The following is a 5,560-nucleotide window of genomic DNA, read 5'->3' on the forward strand; positions in this document are numbered from 1 at the left end:
CTTAAAATTTTGTTTTTGTTTTTCCCCTCAAAATGCATCATATAATATCACATTACATGACTGAAATGAAAACATCCAATTTATTTTTACAGATTAGCCACAGTGACTCCCATGATTTATGCTCATGGCACTGGAAATGTTTGATATGAGGCAAGGGGCAACTTGCAAAAATAAATCTTAGATTTTCTTCTCCCTCTGTTTGCCTTGGGTTGAGGACATTTGCTGCCTTTCTGGAGAAGCTTCAGGAATTGATGTATTATGCATGAAGTAAAAACTTCGACAACAAAAGCACAGGAAGGACTAACAAACCTGTGTTTACTGTACTGCACTATACATGTATGTTACTACACGATCTTGCAATATTAACTCCAAACTAGACTTTGGAACCAGGCAGCAAGCCCAAAATTGTGATAATCTCCTCCATAAGAACAGAAAAAAAAATAAAATAACATTGCTGAAAGCTGAAATGTTTGGTTTCAGTCCCCAAACTCCTAATGTACATAAATTTGTGTTTAAGTTATTTTAAATTACATTATGTAAATTTACATTACATTAAAAAAAATGTAGTAAAAGTCTTGTAAACTGGTTCAAGCCCTGCTCTTCTGCATGCTGCACATGGGAAAACACTGGCTGTCAGAGAGAGAGAACGAACATAAGGCTGCTCAAGCAACAGGAAGCCTTTAGCTAAGTTTAAGTCTTTCAAAGGTTAGCGTGGACGTTTGTCTGAAATAACTGATCTGAGCAGCACAGTGCCCGGAATATACCTGGGAGCAGGGGATCAGCCAAGCTTCATGCTTTTGCACAGGGACTCTCTCAGTTTAGACTCACACGTAGGCAGCTATTAAATCTGGACTGCTGTGTGGGTAGGGCACAAATGGGATTTCGGGGATCTGGGCTCAGTCCCAAGTCTGCCACAGACTTCCTGTGTGATCTTGGGCAAGTCTTCTCACAAAGCACAAAAAATTAGGCAGGTTTTTGTTGTTTTGTTTTGGTTTTATTTTTAAAAGCCCTGGCTCTAGCAGTCAAGTCTTAGGCAGGTTTTTGTTGTTTTGTTTTGGTTTTATTTTTAAAAGCCCTGGCTCTAGCATTCAAGTCATACAAAATTCTCCTTATGCTGGCATGAATAGATAAATAAAGTAAATACACAACGTTTTAGCTTTTAAAGGAGATAAGCTTGAAACCACAATCGCAGCATAACTTAATGGCTCAAAGCTACAGAACAAATTTGAGAAGTCCTTTGTAAATTAGTTTGGGTGTCTGGGACATGTGTTAGGATATAAAATTGTACAGGATTCATTTCTGTACAGCAAATTCTGTTTGTAAAATCAGGATCATTTTACTTTGCTTACAAAATTGCTCATAAATTGTTTGCGAGATAGCTGAGACTGAGACTAGAAAATAGACAGACTGATGAGAAAGCTTTATCAGTGTTCTGTGGCTTGTTTTTGAATTCCCCCTTCACACAAATTACGTCTTTCAGCATTATTTCAGCAACGACTAAAAGAAAATCCAATCGTGTCAGATGATTCTCATGTTCTTGCCTCTGCAGCAGTGCACACAGTAGTATGTTTACAGGAAACGCCTGCTGCAGGGGCAGTTTGGTAGTTAGGCATGGTCTCCAATTTGACTAACATGCTCACATGATTAGGTTTACTAAATGAAGACACAGATGAGGCAGTGATGAGAAAGCTGCAAGCAATCAGGTTCTTGCAACATCAGATAATCCATGGAGCAACTTTGTGCAGTAGCCGTGCACAAGGCGCCCCGCGCCCTCCCCCCCAAGAATGTGCCTTGCTCTTGCATTAGCAGCTATCTCCTCAACGCATATTCAGTTACCAGCCTCCCTCTGTCATCAGCAACAGCTTGGGGTTTGTTTTGTTTTGTTTTTCCCCTCCCCTTTTTGCATTCTAGGCCAAAGTGCTGCATTCTTTAAAAACGCATTTTGGTAGGTATTTTTATACTCTGCTAAAATGTGTAGGTCTACTTACTTTATAAGCAGCACATTTAGCATAGAACAGTTTATTTTTATAACGCAAAAGAAACTGCAGGTTTTTTTTTCCCCTTTCTCTATTTCATACATCCTGTGTGTATAAACTCATAGATTTCAAGTCCTGTGAGGCATGCTGACAGTACAGCTATTAAAGATTTTCTATTTGACCTTGATTTTGTTTTGTTTTCACTGAGTATGAACTTTAACAGACTTGAAGCATGGCATGCCTTTTCTTTCCATTTATCACAGTACACGTAGTGTAGGAGAAGACATGTAAACAGAAGCTTGTTCGATAGCACGTAGATTTCTATAAATAAATAAATAAATAGCTTTCTCCAAGCTCATTTTGCTCAACCTACAGTTTTGTTTCTGTACTTTGTTCTGCAAATGGATCCTTTTCTAAACAACAGCACATGATATGGCTGTTCTCTTTTCTTTTAACTCATAGGGTAAAAGATCTTCGGGATCTTACTGCCATTTATTTGAGTACATATGAATTGGTTGATAGTAGTAATGAAAGTAACAGAGTTGCTACTATGGTGCTAGAATGAGAATAAAGATTTGCACAGAGAAGCAATACCTTTCATTGAAGCAATGCAATCGGAAGAGAGGAGGGATTTCAGGCACACCAGCTCTTCCTCAGGACTGAAAACAGAAGCAAACTTCAAGCATGCACACATTTGTACTGTGCAGTAAATGAAGACAAAATATATGTGTTTGTTTGTTTGTTTAAAAAAAAAAGACCACTTGAAAAGATAAACTGAAGATCCTGGTGTTGTACAGTCTGCCCCAAATGTGCTTAGTAATCAGGACCGGAGGCCCTAAACTTTTGTTGTAACTTTCCAAATTGTCCTCCCTGCTATCACCTGCCCTTTACTCTGAATATCAAGGGGCAGATCTAGAGACTGGCTGTTAATCTTCTCTCTTCCTTGATTAGTTTTGGCTTTCAGTGTTCTCACTCTCAGTTTATAAACTACTTCTTTCCACTGCACAGGCAAAGGCAAATTAAGAATGCGGTCACCAACTAATTAGCATCTAACACCATTTGTCAAATAATAAAAAAAAGTTTAATATTAAAAGCCTAGCTCTGAGCAGGCTGCTTACATGTGTAGAGGCAGGTACACACTGAACTGGTTCTAAAATTGAAGCCTAAATGCATTGTTTTGATACGATGATGTGCTTAATTTTGTATTTGTAAATATTCTTCCCTCTAAGTATTCACACTTGCTACAGAATAAGTTGATCTACAGCAAAAGCCCAGACCTGTGATCTCTGTAAGATCTGAAGAGCTCTGCAGCCGTGTTTCACTTCTGACACCTGTGCAGTGCTGTAAATGTAATTCAAATGCCACCTTTTTCTTCACTTCTTCTTTTGAGGGTTGTCTTCCGTTTTGCCTTCCATTAAAAGCCTTCTCTTTGTTTTGTTCTTAAACAAATGGAATAGAAATTTCAGGCAGACTAATAATATTATTTACAACATGGTTCAATACACATTGTGTATTATCACCAAAACACTGGAAGTAGCCCACCTGAGTTTCTCAAACTGCAGGAGACATCTCCCGGGGAATTCCCTCCTGTTCTGTATTCCACATGCACCCAAGGGCTGAGGGGAGGGGGGGTCACTGCTGCCTGGACCTGGACATGAAGGCAGAGCCCTGGGTACTGAACCATGGGCAAGGACACAAAATCATCTGCCTTAGGACAGCAGTAACGGAGGGACTGAAGACCCCATGAATATAGATGTTCCTATGTCAGATTGCCCCAGACTCTGAGAGATGCCATGGGACTGGTTAAATTAATTTTTGCACAAATTCTTTTGCAAAACTATTTATCTTAGGGTGTGTCCTCTCCTTCAGCAGTAGTGCTATTACAGCACCTAAAAGACCGAATTGCAGGGCAGAGAGAATGGGATACAAAAACTGATTTTGTGGGTCTGTTAAAAACTTTCAGGGTTAAAAATAATAATTGACTCTCATAAGCTGAAACTGCTGATATGTTAATAATGGATGATGGGATTCTTGCACGTGTGTTTATTAATTTATAAACACCGCACAACATCTGAATGAAAGGTGTTCTATAAATAGGGAGCTAATATTGATCACTCCTGAAGCTGTATTACCATTCTGGGATGGCTGCAGCTTTTTCTTCTTCCTAATCTGATCACAATGAATTCCCTGAGCTCGCTCTCTTTGTTATCATTACTTGTTTCTTCCTACAGTTGCACCTTCATCAACACTTCCTCCTTGTATCAGAAATGCAGGAGGAAAAAAAAAATCGGAGGCTTCTTAGCGTTTTGAATGCCATAGGGCTGGTATGACAAAAATGCGCATATGAAAGCTTATAAAAAAAAGGACAAGCGATTGTTTGAAACGGGGTATTTGCATGACAGTTGACAAAGGCCTGGTATGTTGCCAGATCTCACTGGTTTCTAATGCTAGTTAATGGGAACAAGTATTCCTTGATCTGAGCAGAGATAGCTGCCTCAAACGCTCTTGCCCACCAGCAGTGACTGTGCTTCCCCATTTTGAGAATCAGTTCTCAGACACCACAATATTGCTTTACTTCAAAACGCTTTAGCTTTTTTTCCCCTTTCACAACTGCCCGGTAACCTGATCGCTTTCCCTGCATTTGTTCTGTTTATTTGATTTACATTTTTCTGCTTCCCTGTTCTTGCAGAAGTGACGTTCTTGCAACTGTGCGGGAGCGGGCAGGCGCTGCGCAAACAGGTGATGAACATTTGCCATCGATGCTCTGGGCTGAAGGGGGAGGGGGAAGAGAAAAACACTCCCCAGATCTAAGAAGCTTTCAAGTAACTTTCAAAAAAATCAAGCCCCAAGTGCTGTCTCCTTGCACAGATTCCCCAACTTCTGCCACGCTGACTTGCGCCAAAATTCCCCAAACAATCCCCGAAGGGAAGTTTTGTCAATGCGCTGCCAATGCTCGGCTCACAGGCAGGCAACTCTTGAGAGCCAGCCAGGGGGAGAAAACCTGCCAAGTGCAGTACATGTAAGGAAGAGCTGAGTGTCTGCTTACCTGCAGTGCCTTCCCCTCCATGCCTCACTTCTGGGGGGGACAAGGGAGCAGGGGTTCAGCCCCAGCTTCATGCAGAATCTGGGCAGATGTGTACGAGCCAGAGTTTCAGCTGGTGCCTATAGGAGCATGCTATTGCTTTAATGGTGCTGCAATCATTTCCAGCAGCTGTGACTTCCCCACAGCACTTCAGCATGCTTAAGAGGAGTTTTGCTTTTATTTTTATTTTAATTAACCTGTTATCATTCTGCAAGACCTGATCCCACAGTGCAGGGCAGGCTCTGTGCGCACCCCTTGGATGGCTGCCCCCCATTTCAACAGGCAGGACTTCCACTCCGAGGTGGAAATTCAGAGGTTGACATTGGGGTTTTGCTACAGTGCAAGTATTGGTTTGGGACGGAGTAATAGCTTCCCTGTGGGCTGTGTCAGGATATTATTCAGGGTAAATTATCAGATTTTGATTCATTATTAACATTTTTTACATTAGTTCCTGTACTTTTCTTCCTCAAAATAAATTCTACTAAATAACGAAGTTTTTGAG

The 5,560-nt window shown here is 40.8% G+C and overlaps 1 long non-coding RNA gene across 2 annotated transcripts; it reads right to left on the bottom strand.

Moving 5' to 3' along the window:
- Positions 1-5,321, bottom strand: LOC110353878 (uncharacterized). Of its 2 annotated transcripts, none has more exons than XR_011804573.1 (3): positions 5,023-5,321; positions 3,519-3,624; positions 1-3,415 (listed from the first exon to the last, which is right to left on the bottom strand). It is a non-coding gene; the product is annotated as an uncharacterized lncRNA (long non-coding RNA). The 2 variants fall into 2 exon arrangements; XR_002405046.4 differs by having other exon boundaries at positions 1-3,447.
- Between the last annotated feature and the right edge of the window lie 239 nt (positions 5,322-5,560).

The sequence above is a fragment of the Anas platyrhynchos genome, chromosome 21 (assembly GCF_047663525.1).
Source record: "Anas platyrhynchos isolate ZD024472 breed Pekin duck chromosome 21, IASCAAS_PekinDuck_T2T, whole genome shotgun sequence".
In the NCBI taxonomy this organism is placed as follows: Eukaryota; Metazoa; Chordata; class Aves; order Anseriformes; family Anatidae; genus Anas; species Anas platyrhynchos.